Raw genomic sequence first — 15569 nt, 5'->3', positions numbered from 1 at the left:
CTTGTCCAGTCCCCTGCCTCATCTTCATCCTGTGGGTCTAGACTCCTGTCGATTCCACTTCTTACACAGCTGCTTCCTCCCTCCAGGCTCACTTATGTAATCTGACTACCATTCAGCCTCCCAATCAAACTGTATCCACTATGCTAAGAGAATGTTCTTTTCTTGAGGTTGGGGATTTAGCTCAGCGGTAGAGCGCTTGCCTAGCAAGCGCAAGGCCCTGGGTTCGGTCCCCAGCTCCGAAAAAAAAAAAAAAAAAAAAAGAAAGAAAGAAAAAAAAGAATGTTCTTTTCCTATAGCAAGTCCTTCTTGAAGCCCCCTGAACAAAAGTTAACCTTACCAGGTAGACATGGGCTCTGCCTCTTCTCCACAAGGTGGTCTCTCTGTGAGCTACCAAATCTCCCAGCAGCTGACTGAAACCAGCCCCAGGAAAACAGCTCCTCTAGAAACCTCTCTGCCACCCACACTGGACAGAGCTGGCCCTCCAGCATCCTAGGATTCTTTGTAAACGCTCTGACCACATAACACTTAAAATAAAAGAGAGTCACATTAGTTAAAGACTGTCGTGGTTTGAAACTGAAATAGACCACACTACACCCCAGCTCCTATTTGAGAAGTGCGGGGCTAACTTGGCAGGTCTGGAAACTCTGGGAAGTGTAAGTAGGGCAATAGGTCACTGAGAATGGGCCTTCACACATTATACCCCGATCTTCTCCCTCTCTGCTTCCTGACCCACAGTGACTTAAATGGCCCTTAGCACACACTCCCACAGCAACGAGAACCACATCTTCCCTACATACTGAACCCTAATCCTCTGGGACCCTGGACCAAAACAATGTTTCTTCCCTTAGGGTGTTTCTGTTCAGTACCTGTCACAGGAGGCCCAAACCGACCAATGCAAGACTAGTGATAGGAAGTCCCTGTCCTTGTGATGGCACCAAGAGGCTCTTAGTGTATTTGCTGGTGAAGACCCCAAGACTGGGAACATTCTATGACTTCTCCCAAGGCCACCAAGCCAGAAAGGGGAGTCCTGCTTTCCCAGACGGACGACCAGAGAGCCTGACAATCACAGTCAGAGGAATGAGGGTCCAGCCACCTCACCTCCCCAACAGCCTGTGCTGTTCTCTTTGCTGCTTGAGGATGGGGTTCTGTCTGGCTCAAGTCTGTCCCCTGGACTCCACATGACACTGAACACACAGGCAGTCAGGGAAGCAGCAGTGATCTTTCTAGAACTATTTTGTCTGTGTGCAAGTAACGGAAACCTGATCTCAAGCTCTGTCTGAAATCACCCAACCTACAAATTCAATCACCAATTTGACTCCCCAGGTTCCGAGACAACCCCTACCAGCTACCCCAAGCCCGCTGGGCTTCGATGCTGGTTGTTTTGGGGTCTGTATGAACAGCAAGAAAGTGCTGGATGTGGTCGGAGATCTCAGCCATTCCGGACATACGGTCTAAGGGCCCACACTCTCAGTTTTCTGGTTATAAAAGTACACAGCTCACATTGGTGGCGGTGCCAGCCTAGAATAGCAGCACTGTGGGGGTGGGGGAGAAGTCGTCCTGAGACGGGAAGATCTCAAATGCTATAGGCTAGCCTGGGTTACACAGTGAGGTCTCAAATGCTATAGGCTAGCCTGGGTTACATAGTGAGATCCTGTCCCAAGACAGTAAACACAGACATCAAAAAACCTGGAAGTGTTGGCTAGTTTTATATCAACTTGGCACAAACTAAACTGGGAAGAGAGAACCTCACTGGAGAAAATGAATGCCTCTAGGACTGGACTAGCCTGTGGGTAAGCTTTCGGGGCATTTTCTTGATTGACAATTGATGTGAGAGGGCCCGGCCCACTGTGGGTAGGGCTAACCCCTAGGCCCGTGGTCTTGGTACTGTAAGAAAGAAGGTTGAACAAGCCATGAGGAGCAAGTCATTAAACAGCATTCTTCTATGGCCTCTGCATCAACTCCTGCCTCCAGGATCCTGCCCTGATGCCCCCTCACCCCCACCCCTTTGATGGACCATGGGGTAGAACTGTAAGTAACCACTTTTCCCACCAAGTTGCTTTTGGTCATGGTATTTTATGACAGCAACAGAAACCCTAAGACACCAGCTCTGCACTCCATCTCCAGACCTAGGTACCATCTATTCACTCTGTCCTACAAGGTGTCCTGAGGGCTACTCATGGGAAATCAGTTAGGACACTTCTTAGTCCCTGACGTGGCTCACGTGATCCAGTTCTTGGAGCCCCTGAAGGTGGGCATTGATAGACATGATAACGGAGCCATTTAACTCTAGTTCGCACAGATGGGTGCCCAAAGGCTGACAACATAGACCTGAAACCCATTGGCTCCCAGCACCTTAAACTTACTTCCTACTCCTCTGCTATTCCGTGCAACTCCCTTCTGTACTAACGCTGGTGACACGGACAAGCAGGCTTACAGTTGCTCCTGACTTTGCTGTTCTAAAACTGGGGATTCCCATCCTGACCCTGAAATCCCAGTCTCAACAAGATCCTGCCAGTGACTCCCCTGTCGCCAGGAGGGGCCCCTCACCCACGGCCTTTATCTGCTATTTATTTCTATGCTGGCTCTCAGAGAAAACCCAAGCCTTTCCCCACCCTCCAGCTCCCTGCCCATCTCTGCCCCTCTTCCTTCCTATGTGATGTCACCTTTCTGAGTCCCCAGTCTGATGGGACATTGGTAGAGCAAGGAAAAAAGTGGTGTCTCTAGTGTCTTCACTCACTCGGTGTTTGTGGTGTAGATTTCGGACAGAAAATGCCCCCGATTCCACTCACACTGAAATCCAGTCAGTTCTTTCCTGCCCAGGATTTTTTTTTTTTTTTTTTTTTTTTTTTTTTTTTTTTTTTTTTTTTTTGGTTTTGTAGCTACAGTTTGACATCTGTGAGGCAGACAGGACTACATGGGTCCTGTGTCACAGACACCTGTTGAAAGGATAGAAAATCTGGACACACCCCACCAGATGGTATTTATCTAATATCAGCCTCGACCAAGGGAAAACAGGAATGGAGGGCAGGCAGCCTGGCCCTGTGGGAGACAGAAAAAGCAGCCTGCCGGTCTGCAGGTGCTGGCAGAGGACTGTAGCGAACCTACCTGCCCTCTTCTGAAAGAGAGTGACTGCCACCTCCGTTCACACCTCCACAGGGCTAACATGTGACAGGGAAGGACTCAGAGCAGGCCTGGCTGCAGCCCATCTCTGCATCAGAGGCAACTCACAGACCCTGCAGCCTCACGGCTTCCCTAGGTCCTGGCCCACAAGCAGACACCTGCCCCCAGGAAGAAAGGATCCTGAGCCTTAGGTGATGTGGGTATGGCCCGGATGCTGCTTCCAGATGAGAGAGGGGAGGAGTCACGCTGCCACATCAGACACCTGCCATGTCCCGTTGAGGCCACAGACCAGTCTGTAAAATGGAGCACAAAGGTCTTAGCAGGGCTAGCAAGAAAGCACAAACACAAAGTGGTTGTTCACGGTTCCAGAGGTGAGAATTCCAAGAGAAGGTTCCAGTGGACTCCGTGTCTGGCAAAGGCCACCCCTCCCTTGTAGATATCGTCTTTGTGCTGCGTCCTCACGAGCCGAAAGGCAGAAAGGGCCCCCAGACCTCTTTCATTAGGATACTAATCCCGTCTTGAGGACTCTTACTACCTTATCCACCCCCTGAGGCCTCAGCTGCCCACAGGAGCATGGTTTAGATTTCTCTATGAATCTGGAAGGACAGGAGCACTGGGACCACACATGTAACGTGACATTTGGAAATGTTGAGAGCTCAGGGAATGTTAGGCGTCACTATAGAGAGCACAGTTCCCATTGAGCGCACTTGAAGCAAATCCCCAGGCATCAGCAGGCCGGCTGCTTGTGACCAGGATGACCTGAAGGGGCACAGCACGGGCAGGGTCAGCATTTCTGGAACCCATAGGGACCCCTAAGAACGCTCCCAGGCATTTCGAAACTTAGCGGGCCTTGACGACATCCCTCCATTCTTAACTGTGTGGTGATGCACCGACGTCGGGTGAACTGAAAGGCGGGTGAGGTGTCAGTGTGGAGAGTGTGCTCGGCCAAAGACGACCCTTGGAGAGGAATCCCAACAAGACCTCCGTACGTGGACTCACTCACCTGTTACCATTTGTTTACGTGGCTGAACTTTTTCAGAGTAAATTATGAGCATCATCGATCACAAAACCAGCTTAGCTCCATGTCTTCCCTGATGTCGTCCTCATATCTAAGAGAGGCAACAGTTCCTGCATCCCAACTGAGGCCCAGTCTCCCAAGTTTCAATAGAAAGGCGTCTTCTAGCAGACCTGGGTCCTGTGTCACAGATACCTGTGTGTCCGCTGGAGGACCGTGCATCCCTTTTGGCTCTGTGTGAGTTTGAATCTGACCTGGTCTCCGTTCCTACTCACAGCACTGAGCTCTTTAAGACGCCAGTCAGTTATATATAATAATATTATATATATATATATATATAAAATATGGGCTAGCCCACATCCAGGGTTTATCTGATTGTTTCCTTCTGGTGTCATAGAGCTTGTCCCTTGGCCCCCAGGACCGGCGAGGGCAGACCATGCATGTACTATCACACCCTGGCAAAGGAAGGAGAAAGTCTGTCTCCTCTTTTGGTGCGTGACACACGATAGCAAAACTGGGGCTTCTTGTCATGGCTGGGTTGTCATGGGGGCGGCCTCCAGAAACTACCAGCAAAGCATTGTGAGCATTTCCCGGGCCCTCTGGGACACAGGGTCTGTGGCTTCCATCTCCTTCCTGAGAGTTTGTGACTCATTTCCCTTCTCCCCAGAAGAAGATTTAAGAAGAAAAAAAAAGGAAAAAAAAAAAAAAAAGAAAAGAAATGGAAAGAGAACTAACAAAGTTTGTCAAATTCCTGCTCCCGGCTCAGAGTACAGCCGGAGAGGAGGCGTGGGAGGAGGCGGGGCAGGGTCTGCTTTACTTTTAAGCAGGAGAACCTGAGTCGGAATCCCCAGCACCTACATAAAAAGCGGGGCGTGCTGGCACACGTCTACAGGCTGTGTCAGGGTGTGGAGAGATGGGTCGCTCGCTGCCTGGAGTTCACCGTCCAGCCAGACTAGCTCCCCTGCCTAGTATGTCGGCTTGACACAAGCTAGAGCCATCTGGGAAGGAGAGCCTGATCCCGCCAGAATGGCTGGTGGGCAAACCTTCAGTACGTTTTCTTGATTCGTGATCGATGCGGGAGTGCCTATTGTGGGCGGTGCTACCCCTTAGGTAGGACATCCGGGCAGTACAACAGCATGTTGAAGTAAACAACACCCCTCTGTGGACTCCGCCTCACCTCCTACCCCCAGCTTTGAATTCATGTCTGACTTCCCTGGATGACATCTTCCAAACGGTAAGAGGGAATGGACCCCTTCCTCCCCAAGTGGCTTTGGTCGTGAGGTCTCATCAAAGCAATAGAAACCCCACGCTACTAACTAGCCCAGACACTGAGGTCCGGGTTCAGCGAGAGACCTCGTCTCTCAGGTAGAGAAACAATTGGGGAGGACAGTTGACATCCACTTAGGTCTTCCACATGCACACACCCCCAGAGGAGCGATGCGCATGCGGCATGCACACAGACAGACACACACACAATAAATAAACAAATAAACAAATAAACAAACAAACAAATAAATAAATAAATAAATGTAATGGGGGGCAATATGAACGAGAACATGCCTTAGGCAGTTTGCTCAGAAGCTCAGAGCAGACCTATTCAAACCAAGACCCACGCCGTCCACAACCTGTGGGCTCCCTTGATCCTTAGCATCACATTATCGAATCCCCCATGCTACAGGGGAGCACACCCACGCCGGGCAGCTTACCACACTTTACCTACCTTTGAGGGCTGAGTGCCAGAGAAGAAACCGAGGAACTCAGAAGGCACAGGTCCCTGAGGGAAGGGTGACCAGAGAAGGTCAAACAGGGAGCCGTGAAAATTTGCAAGGCCCTGAAGTAGGTACCCAAGGGTTAGTCCCCCTTGTCCAAGAGATGGGTTATGTTCCCGGAGATAGAGAACGAGACCTAGACCTCAAGGCTAGCACCCGCTCTTACTCCCTGCTGTGCACCCGTTTCTGGGGTTCCCTGAGGAAAGCACTCTGTGGGCAGAACATCAGCCACCACCCCAAGCTCCTCGTTGGGTCTCGCCCTGATTTCACAAAGTAGGCACCTGTTTCGAGTCCTGCAGCAATGGCCTCTCCCATGGGCCAAGATCCCCACAGTGCCAGGATGCAAATCACGAGGAGACCAAACTTACTGGTAGCTACAGACTGTTGTGCTCACTTGAGCAGCCCTCAGGAAGCTGTCACTAATATTTTCTAAAGGTGTCCCTCCCCCTCCCCAGGGCCACAAATACTTCTCTGCACAATTCTAAGAGTTACCTCCTCAGAGTCAACAGCAAAGATGGCACCCTAGGAACAAAGACTGTAACATGTGATCGTCGTCATGCCGCACGAGGCCTTCAAATAGTTCTGAACGGCTCCGATTCCGACTGATGAGCAATTCAGAGCGGCTGGCCAGGTGCCCCCAGTCCCAGCTGTGGCCCGTATGTCTGCCAGGTGACCCCGGTCCCAGCTGTGGCCCGTATGTCTGCCAGGTGCCCCCGTCCCAGCTGTGGCCTGTGTGTCTTGGTATACTAATCCTGTGTACTCCATGATGCCTGAGAGGGAATGGCGTTTGAATCATAGAACTCTTACCAAAAAGCAGAGACACCAGGGCTTCCTGAGATGTTCTGCATGCCCTGCTCCTCTGCCCCCCATGTGAGGTAACCTTTCTTCTTGGCATCCGTCAGAAATGGGGTTTGGCCCAGGCTCCTACAATCACAGGAGCCTGATTTCAAGGTTGATTAGTGAAGGGGGGAGCCTGAAGACTAAAGACCCTCTTGTCTAGACAAACATCAACGACCACAACAAAAGCTTTATGCCACACTTGCAAACAGCTGGGTAGCAGTCCCATTGTACTCAGGGCCCAGTCGTGTCCTGGCCCGAGGTTCTGGGAGTTTAACCATCACCTAGATTCTTGGGAGCGTATGAGCTTCTTGGTGGGGCACTAGCAGCCAGATTCTCTGGAGTGCTGTGTGGAACCATCTGGACATTTTCTGCAGCTTCCTTTTATGCAGAGGGGATAAGGTGGATTAGGGACACGTTGGCCTATGGGTTAAGTGAGTTGGAAGCTGTGGCCTAGCTCGCAATTAACACACAGCCACCCCGAGCACACTGGGAAAAAAAAAATCTACAGGACACCGAATTCAAGTTGAAAATAGCATCATTGGCCTGGTCCGACAAACATATCTGTGTGCTCCCAAAGCTAAACATTCCCAGGCTTTATATTCAGGAGCCTGAAGCCCAGGGGCAGGCACGAGCCTGAGGTCCAGCAGTGACCTGGTGGAGGACTGGAGAAAAGCTTCAGGCTCCATCATGGTCTCTGGCCCAGCTGGATTTTCCAGCCACGCCTGTACATTCCTCCCTGTTGCTTCCTTCATCCTCTGGCAAACACTGCCACCAACCCACGCACAGCATAGTGAGGGATTCCTACGGTGTCTGTGGTATCAGGCCTCGGGGCCCTGGCCAGCTGCACTTGGGGGTGGCTGGCGAGGTGTCCCACGGTGTCCCTGCCCCCTCAGCTGCCCTTTCTCCCTGCACTGCACAGCCTCAGTCTGGCTTGGACCCTGGCTTTCCTCCCTGCCCTAGATTAGTGTCACCCTCTGTCACTTACACAGGGGTGTTTAAGACGGAGAGTCTGAAAACGGACTTGTGCAGTGGAAGCTTCAAGGGGTTTTGCTGGTGTTGGGAGGGGTCTCAGAACCCTATTCCGTTGACCCCTGCTGTTCAGTAGGGACACCTCACTAGAGACACAAAGGGGTGGCTGAAGGCCGCCCACCTGTGGGGATTTCGCCAGAACAGAATCTGCCTTGGTGGCTGGTCCGGGAGCTTGGCAGATGGAGCCATTGGGAAGCTTTATCTCCTGTGGGTAAGAGCCATTCTGTCCCCTGGCCATAGAGCTCTGAGGAACTGGAATAGCCTCTCAAGAATGAGGTGAGGGCCCCTTCCTCCCTCCTGCCTTTCGCTTGGCACAGCGAGCAGCCAGCTTTCTTGGCAGTTGGGGAGGTGTTGCCGCCTTGGGTGACAGGGTTCATCCACGTCTCCCCGCCATCCTGCCCACTCTGCCCGTCACCTTCCATTTCCCCAGTATGTTGAATGGGATGGGTGGCAAGAGTACCCAGCTGGGTGTCAGTGCCTGGCCCAATCCCTGCCTGGTGTGCTTCTGGCCTCAAACCATGACCTGGCTGACACTCTGATCTGACATTCCTCTAAGAGATGTTTTGGGACCGGTAGCAGCGGCCCAGACCTGCAGGATCACTCTCTTGGGCCTCCGATGCCCACAGCTGTTTGAGAGTGCAAACTTGGGCCCCTGAGGTAAACAGCGGGGCTTCCTGATGGTTGGTGATTATTGACTTCAGGTGAACCTGTTCCTACAGGCAGCCCTGGGCTTAATAGGAATGGTCTTTTTTTTGGACCCTGACTACTAATGATGAAGAAACTGACCCAAATGTCTTCAAAGGATTGGTTATTGATTAGGAGCAGTTTAAATTATATCCTGAGCTGTTCACAGTGGAGATGTAAAGCCACTGGCTCTGGTGGCCAGGGTGTCTAAGGAGCTGCAGGACAGAGCTGGCCACGGCCTTTCGCTGTCCCCCACAGGTGGAGTGAACACTTAGTCAATGATGTTGACACTCATTGAAGACGCTCATTCCATGAGGAGAAGCTGCTACAAACATGTCGACTCTAAGACAGATGCTCTACGACTTGCCCTCCAGAATAGTCTTGGTTTGTGTGCTTGTCTGCTTGGCTTTCTGTTTATCGAGAAGGACCAGGATTTCATTAGGATGTTCACATACAAATCTATAACATACTTCCACCACCTACCTCTCTCTTTCCCCTCGTCACACCCTAGAAAAAAAAAAATATATGTGTGTGTGTGTGTGTGTGTGTATTAAAAAGCTGGGGCTCAGCAGTTAACGATATGTGCTGCTTTGTGGGGTGGGGGTGTTAGTTCCAAGCACCCCCATGGGGACTTATAACCCACTGTAACTCCAGTTCCCAGGGGGTATCTCACATCCACTTCTAGCCTTTCAGACACAAGCATGCAGGTGGTGCATAAACATTTATGCACACCAGCTCACACTGGTATGATTATAAAAGTAGATCTTTTACAGAATATTTTCTTGGCTTCTGTCTTGTTAGGGTTTCTACTGCTGCAACGGAAGACCATGAGCAAAAGCAAACTGGGGAGGAAAGGGGTTTTTTTTTGGGGGGGGGGAATGGCTTACACTCCCACACTCTTGTTCACTATTGAAGGTAGTCAGGACAGGAACTCAAACAGGACAGAATGGTGGAGGCAGGAGCTGATGCAGAGGCTATGAAGGGGTGCTGCTTACTGGCTTGCTCCTCATGGTTTGCTCAGCCTGCTTTCTTATAAGAACCCAGGCCACCAGGCGAGGGATGGCTCCACCCACAAAGGGCTGGCTCCACCCACAATGGGCTGGCTCCACCCACAATGGGCTGGGCCCTCCCCCCACGGATCACTAGTTGAGAAAATGCCTTGTAGTTGGGTCTCACAGGGGCATTTCCTCAACTCAGACTCCTTCTTCCTCTCTGATGACTCCAGCTTGTGTCAAGTTGACACAAAACCAGTCAGTATAGCTTCTTTCCTTTCTTCCTTCTCTCCTTCCTTCTTTTCCCTCCCTCCCTTCATCTCTCTCTCTCAGCTGGAGACAGCCTAGGGTGTTTTAAGACTCCAGATTGGACCCCCTTCCTTGGCTCCTTAAGAACTGCGATTCTAGGGCTGGAGAGATGGCTCAGCAGTTAAGAGCACCCGACTACTCTTCCAGAGGTCCTGAGTTCAATTCCCAGCAACCACATGGTGGCTCACAACCATCTGTAATGGAATCTGATGCCCTCTTCTGGTGTATCTGAAGACAGCTACAGTGTACTTATATATAATAAATGAATAAATCTTTAAAAAAAAAAAAAAAAAAAAAAAAAAAAAAGAACTGCGATTCTAGGCTCCTACAACCACACCCAACTCCAAATATTCTTTAAATAATTATGTTTGCAGGAAAAAAACCTTTTTTTTTATTTGGGTTTTTTTGAGACAGGGTTTCTCTGTGTAGCCCTAGCTGTCTTGGAGCTCACTCTGTAGACCAGGCTGGCCTCGAACTCACAAGATTTACCTGCCTCTGCCTTCCAAGTGGGAGGTTAACGGCTGGGATTAACGGCCCCCCTCCCCCCTCCCCTCCCCCCTCCCGCCTCCCCCCTCCCACCTCCCATCAACGGGAAGACTTAATACATGTCTATCTCTATAACGTGCCCTCTACACCACTGATAGCCTAGTGACAAAGACCCAGCGGCCACATTTAGCTTGGGGCCAGATATCTCTTGCTGACTATCTGTTCTGTAGACAACAACTTTGGAGCCATGCTGTTCCTATCCCAAGGACAGTTCTGATGTTGGAGTCCAGATCAGATTGACCGATTATTGGCTCCTCGATGTCTTTTCCCAGGACCTCCTACCTGCTTGTGACCCGAGGTGAGAAGGGCCTAGAGACAAGGCTTCCTGGCCAATGCGCGCACGCGTGTGCATGTGCGTGTGTGCATGCGTGCGTTCGTGTGTGTGTGTGTGTGTGTGTGTGTAGGGGGAGGGGGTGAGTGTGAGGAGGGGGCAGTGTGGGGAGGGTGGACCACTATGGGGAGGGTGGGAGAGGGTTTAACAGAACAAGTGTTTGTTAATGGCTAACTGTGCTGTCTGTCAAGACTTGCAAAAACTTCCTCAGCTCTGTACAAATAACCCTATGTAGGAGTGAGTCTTGGGGGAGTGATCAGAAGGAACTTCATGAGCGAGGATGGTCAAGAGAAGGGCAGCAGTGGTAGAAGAAAACAGTCTGCAGCCATCACTCCCCATCTGGGTCTTGCTGTGCCTCCCCTGTGCATGCTTCTAACACACACAGGCCCTCCCACCATAAAAAGGCATGGGGATGGAGAGGCAGCTCTGCAGCCAGGGAGCGCCTGCTCTTCAGCTCCCAGCCATCTTTACCTTTAAAGAGAAATGAAGTTACAATCTCAAAACTTCTGAGGTGGGAGATTGGGAAAAGCAGCTTAAACGTGGCCATGTGTAACGCCTGAGATGCCCATGTGTGAAAAATCAGTGTTATCTGCCCAAGGAAAGGGGGTATCAAAAGATATGAGTGGAGAAGATATGAGCTGTGAGAAGCTGAGGTGGGAGGACCACCGGAGAGAAAGGGGTGGGGTCAGCTGGAGACCAAGCTCAAAACCAAAACCAACCAAACAGAAAACCCCAAGATGCATTCTCTGGTTCCTCTCCACTAGCCACCCACGGGAAGGGAATACGAAAATATCACTGTGGCACTATGGGGCAGGTGGAATTCAAGCCAGAGAAGGAGCCCAGAGCAGGAATCCCGGAGACTGGCCCTGCCTCCCGTACCCCCTGGGGGCGGGCACATAGGAGGCCAGTATCTGTGAGGGAGAGCTGAGTGGTTTGGTTTTCTTCACCTGAGAAACACACAGGCACCATGTCTGGGAACACAGACCAGCTGGTAGACCTGGCCTAGCATTCGCTCAGTCCCCAGCCCACATAAAACAGTGACATCTCCCTACTCAGGAAGGAGAGGCAGAAGCACAGGTTTGAGGTCAGGAGCTGAGAGAATTGCTCAGTCAAGATCACATCCCCAGGCAGGGGACACCCACCAGTACCAGGCACACCCTCAGTGCACCGGTAATCCCACACTGGGGACTGAAGAGCTGGTGAGCTCCAGACTTAGGAAGAGACTCTGCTTCACAAACTAAGGTGGAAAGGAACAGGAGGAAATACTAAAGTCAGTCTCTAGTTCCCATACACACACATACATACATACTTACACACATACATACATACGTACGTACACATACATACATACATACATACACACACATACATACACACACACATACATACGTACGTACACACACATACATACATACACACACATACATACTTACACACATACATACGTACGTACACACACATACATACTTACACACACATACGTACGTACACACACATACATACTTACACACATACATACATACTTACATACATACATACGTACGTACACACACATACATACACACACATACATACACACATACGTACGTACACACACATACATACTTACACACATACATACATACTTACATACATACGTACGTACACACACATACATACACACATACATACATGCTTACACACATACATACGTACGTACACACATACATACATACACACACATACTTACACAATACATACGTACGTACACACACATACATACTTACACACATACATACGTACGTACACACACATACATACTTACATACATACATACGTATGTACACACACATACATACATACACACACATACATACTTACACACATACATACGTACGTACACACATACACACACATACATACTTACACACATACATACGTACATACACATACATACATACATACATACACACATACATACTTACACACATACATACATACGTACGTACACACACATACATACTTACATATATACACACACACATATATACATTCACACATACATAAACACATACATACATACTCACATATACACACACATACATACATATACACACACATACACAAACACATACATACATACATACATACTTACACACATACATACATACGTACACACACATACATACACATACATACTTACATATATACACACACATATATACATACACACATACATAAACACATACTTACATACATACATACGTACGTACACACACATACATACACACACATACATACATGCTTACACACATACATATGTACGTACACACACATACATACTTACATACATACGTACGTACACACATACATACTTACATACATACATACGTACGTACACACACATACATACATACACACACATACATACTTACACACATACATACGTACGTACACACATACACACACACATACATACTTACACACATACATACGTACGTACACATACATACACACACATACATACTTACACACATACATACGTACGTACACACACATATATACTTACATATATACACACATATATACATACACATACATAAACACATACATACATACTCACATATACACACATACATACATACATACATATACACACACATACACAAACACATACATACATACATACACACATACATACTTACACACATACATACATACGTTCACACACATACATACACACATACATACTTACATATATACACACACATATATACATACACACATACATAAACACATACATACATACACACACACATACATACTTACACACATACATACGTACGTATACACACATACATACTTACATATATACTCACACACATATATACATACACACATACATAAACACATACATACATACTCACATATACACACATACATACATACACACACATACATACATACTTACACACATACATACGTACGTACGTACACATACATACATACACACACATACATACTTACATATATACACACACACATATATACAAACACACATACATAAACACATACATACATACTCACATATACACACACATACATACATACATATACACACATACACAAACACATACATACATACACACATACATACTCACATATACACACATATACACATGCATACTTTCATACACATATACACATGCACACACACTCATATACACTCACACACATGCATACATATATATGCTCACATACACACATATACTCACATACACACATATACATACTCACATATGTACACTCACCCCCACACACATGCTCATTCACACACAAACACACACACACACAGAGAAAGAGAAAGAGAGAGAGAGAGAGAGAGAGAGAGAGAGAGAGAGAGAGAGAGAGAGAGAGGGAGGTTTGTATGTCCTGTCCTTCTCAACCCTACTTCTATGGCCCAGGTTTCTCTACCAGCTTCACTCCACTTCCCTCTCAGTCTGGATGAGGCGCTAATCCTGAGTCTAGACCTGCAGTGTGGGCACGGTTGCTGCACTTTCCAGTGGGTATCACCCAAGAAGCAAGCGCTCCGAAAACCTGCTTCTCCATTCCAGAGAGAGAATCATCTGCAGAGACACCTGTGGCTTGAATGAAAACGTCCCATTCACTTCTCCTGAAAGCCTGCCTGCTCTGTGGATCCAGGCAATTTGTGTGTTTACGTCTGCGTCTGGCCTGCGCCGGCAGTGGCCAGAGCGCCTATGGCGGCTGCTGTTGCTGTGTGCTTTTGCAAGTCTGCTGCACTTTTTAACAAGGGCAAACAAGGTGTCCAAGAATGGAAAAGAGATTCTGCAACGACAGTGCTGAGATCAGACAGTGGGAGAACTCGATTCGATAAGAGTAATTCTCACACCATGGCTCCAATGAAAAGCACAAGAATGCAGCTGGGCAATGGTGACATTCCCCTCTAATCCCTGCACTTGGGAGGCAGAATCAGACGGATCTCTGTGAGTTTGATGCAGTCTGATCTACAGAGAGTTCTAGAATAACCAGGGCTACACAAAGAAACCCTGTCTTATTTTTCCCGTGCTGCCACCGAGTTTCACAGAGGTAGAGGCTCTGGCTTCAGGCTTCGGTTCATTCAAGATTCGGTGTCACTCATAATCCACCACCAGGGCCAAGGCCATATCTGCTGGAGGAGTAACGGACATCAACGCTGCTCCACTAGAGGGTCGTCGACCGCCCTCACCCACGGTGGCCTAGCACGAGGCACACCGGAAGCTGCCAAAGCCTTGGACAAGTGAAGTGCTGAGCCCATCTCTGTGTGCTTGCATCCAACTGCGGTGAGCTAAGCTGGTGGAGCCGAGCGCCAAATCGTCAGGTCGATAACAAGAAGCCAGGGGGATGGGCAGAGCTCCCTAAAACTGATTCAGAGCGGAAGCCATGGAGAGCTGTTGGCTACAGTTGTGCAGAGGTTAAGAACTATGACAGAGTCTCAGGCCAAGGATGCCGTTGAGGAGGACTTCAAATGCAAAAAATGAATAAACAAAATTTTGGCTCATTAAAAAAAAAAGGAAAGAGAACCCCTGTCTCAAAAACAAACAAACAAACAAACAGAGAGAGAGAGAGAGAGAGAGAGAGAGAGAGAGAGCGAGCGCATGCAGAAGAACCTTCAGGAGCTACTGGTGCCTCACCCCTCCAAGGAAGACGCTGGGAATGAAACCCTCCCCTTCCTTGGTTTTAAAAGTCAACCGTGTGCTTATCCTCTGCTAGGCCTGAGCATCTCCCATCTAAAGTTAGACACCCCAAAACATTAAAAACAACACCCAACAGAAAAACAGACAAAGGCATGAATGCCAGTCCCAAAGCCAGGATAAAACAGGCTAATAGGCACACGGGAACCCATTGGCCCCCATGAATAATTAAAGGACACTAAATAAAACAATAACGAGATAACA

General features: G+C 48.7%; 1 long non-coding RNA gene across 3 annotated transcripts; it reads left to right on the top strand.

Annotated features, from left to right (window-relative positions):
- The first annotated feature begins 4933 nt into the window (after positions 1 to 4933).
- LOC148001471 (uncharacterized) lies at positions 4934 to 15569 on the top strand. Of its 3 annotated transcripts, XR_015637593.1 has the most exons (4): positions 4934 to 5369; positions 8716 to 8841; positions 10475 to 10602; positions 14079 to 15569. It is a non-coding gene; the product is annotated as an uncharacterized LOC148001471 (long non-coding RNA). The 3 variants fall into 3 exon arrangements; XR_015637592.1 differs by lacking the exon at positions 8716 to 8841 and having other exon boundaries at positions 4951 to 5369; XR_015637591.1 differs by lacking the exons at positions 4934 to 5369; positions 8716 to 8841 and having other exon boundaries at positions 10263 to 10602.

The sequence above is a fragment of the Rattus norvegicus genome, chromosome 14, assembly GCF_021556685.1.
Source record: "Rattus norvegicus strain SHRSP/BbbUtx chromosome 14, alternate assembly SHRSP_T2T, whole genome shotgun sequence".
In the NCBI taxonomy this organism is placed as follows: Eukaryota; Metazoa; Chordata; class Mammalia; order Rodentia; family Muridae; genus Rattus; species Rattus norvegicus.
Note: the sequence above shows the minus strand (reverse complement) of the source record. Positions and strands in the feature narration are given on the sequence as shown.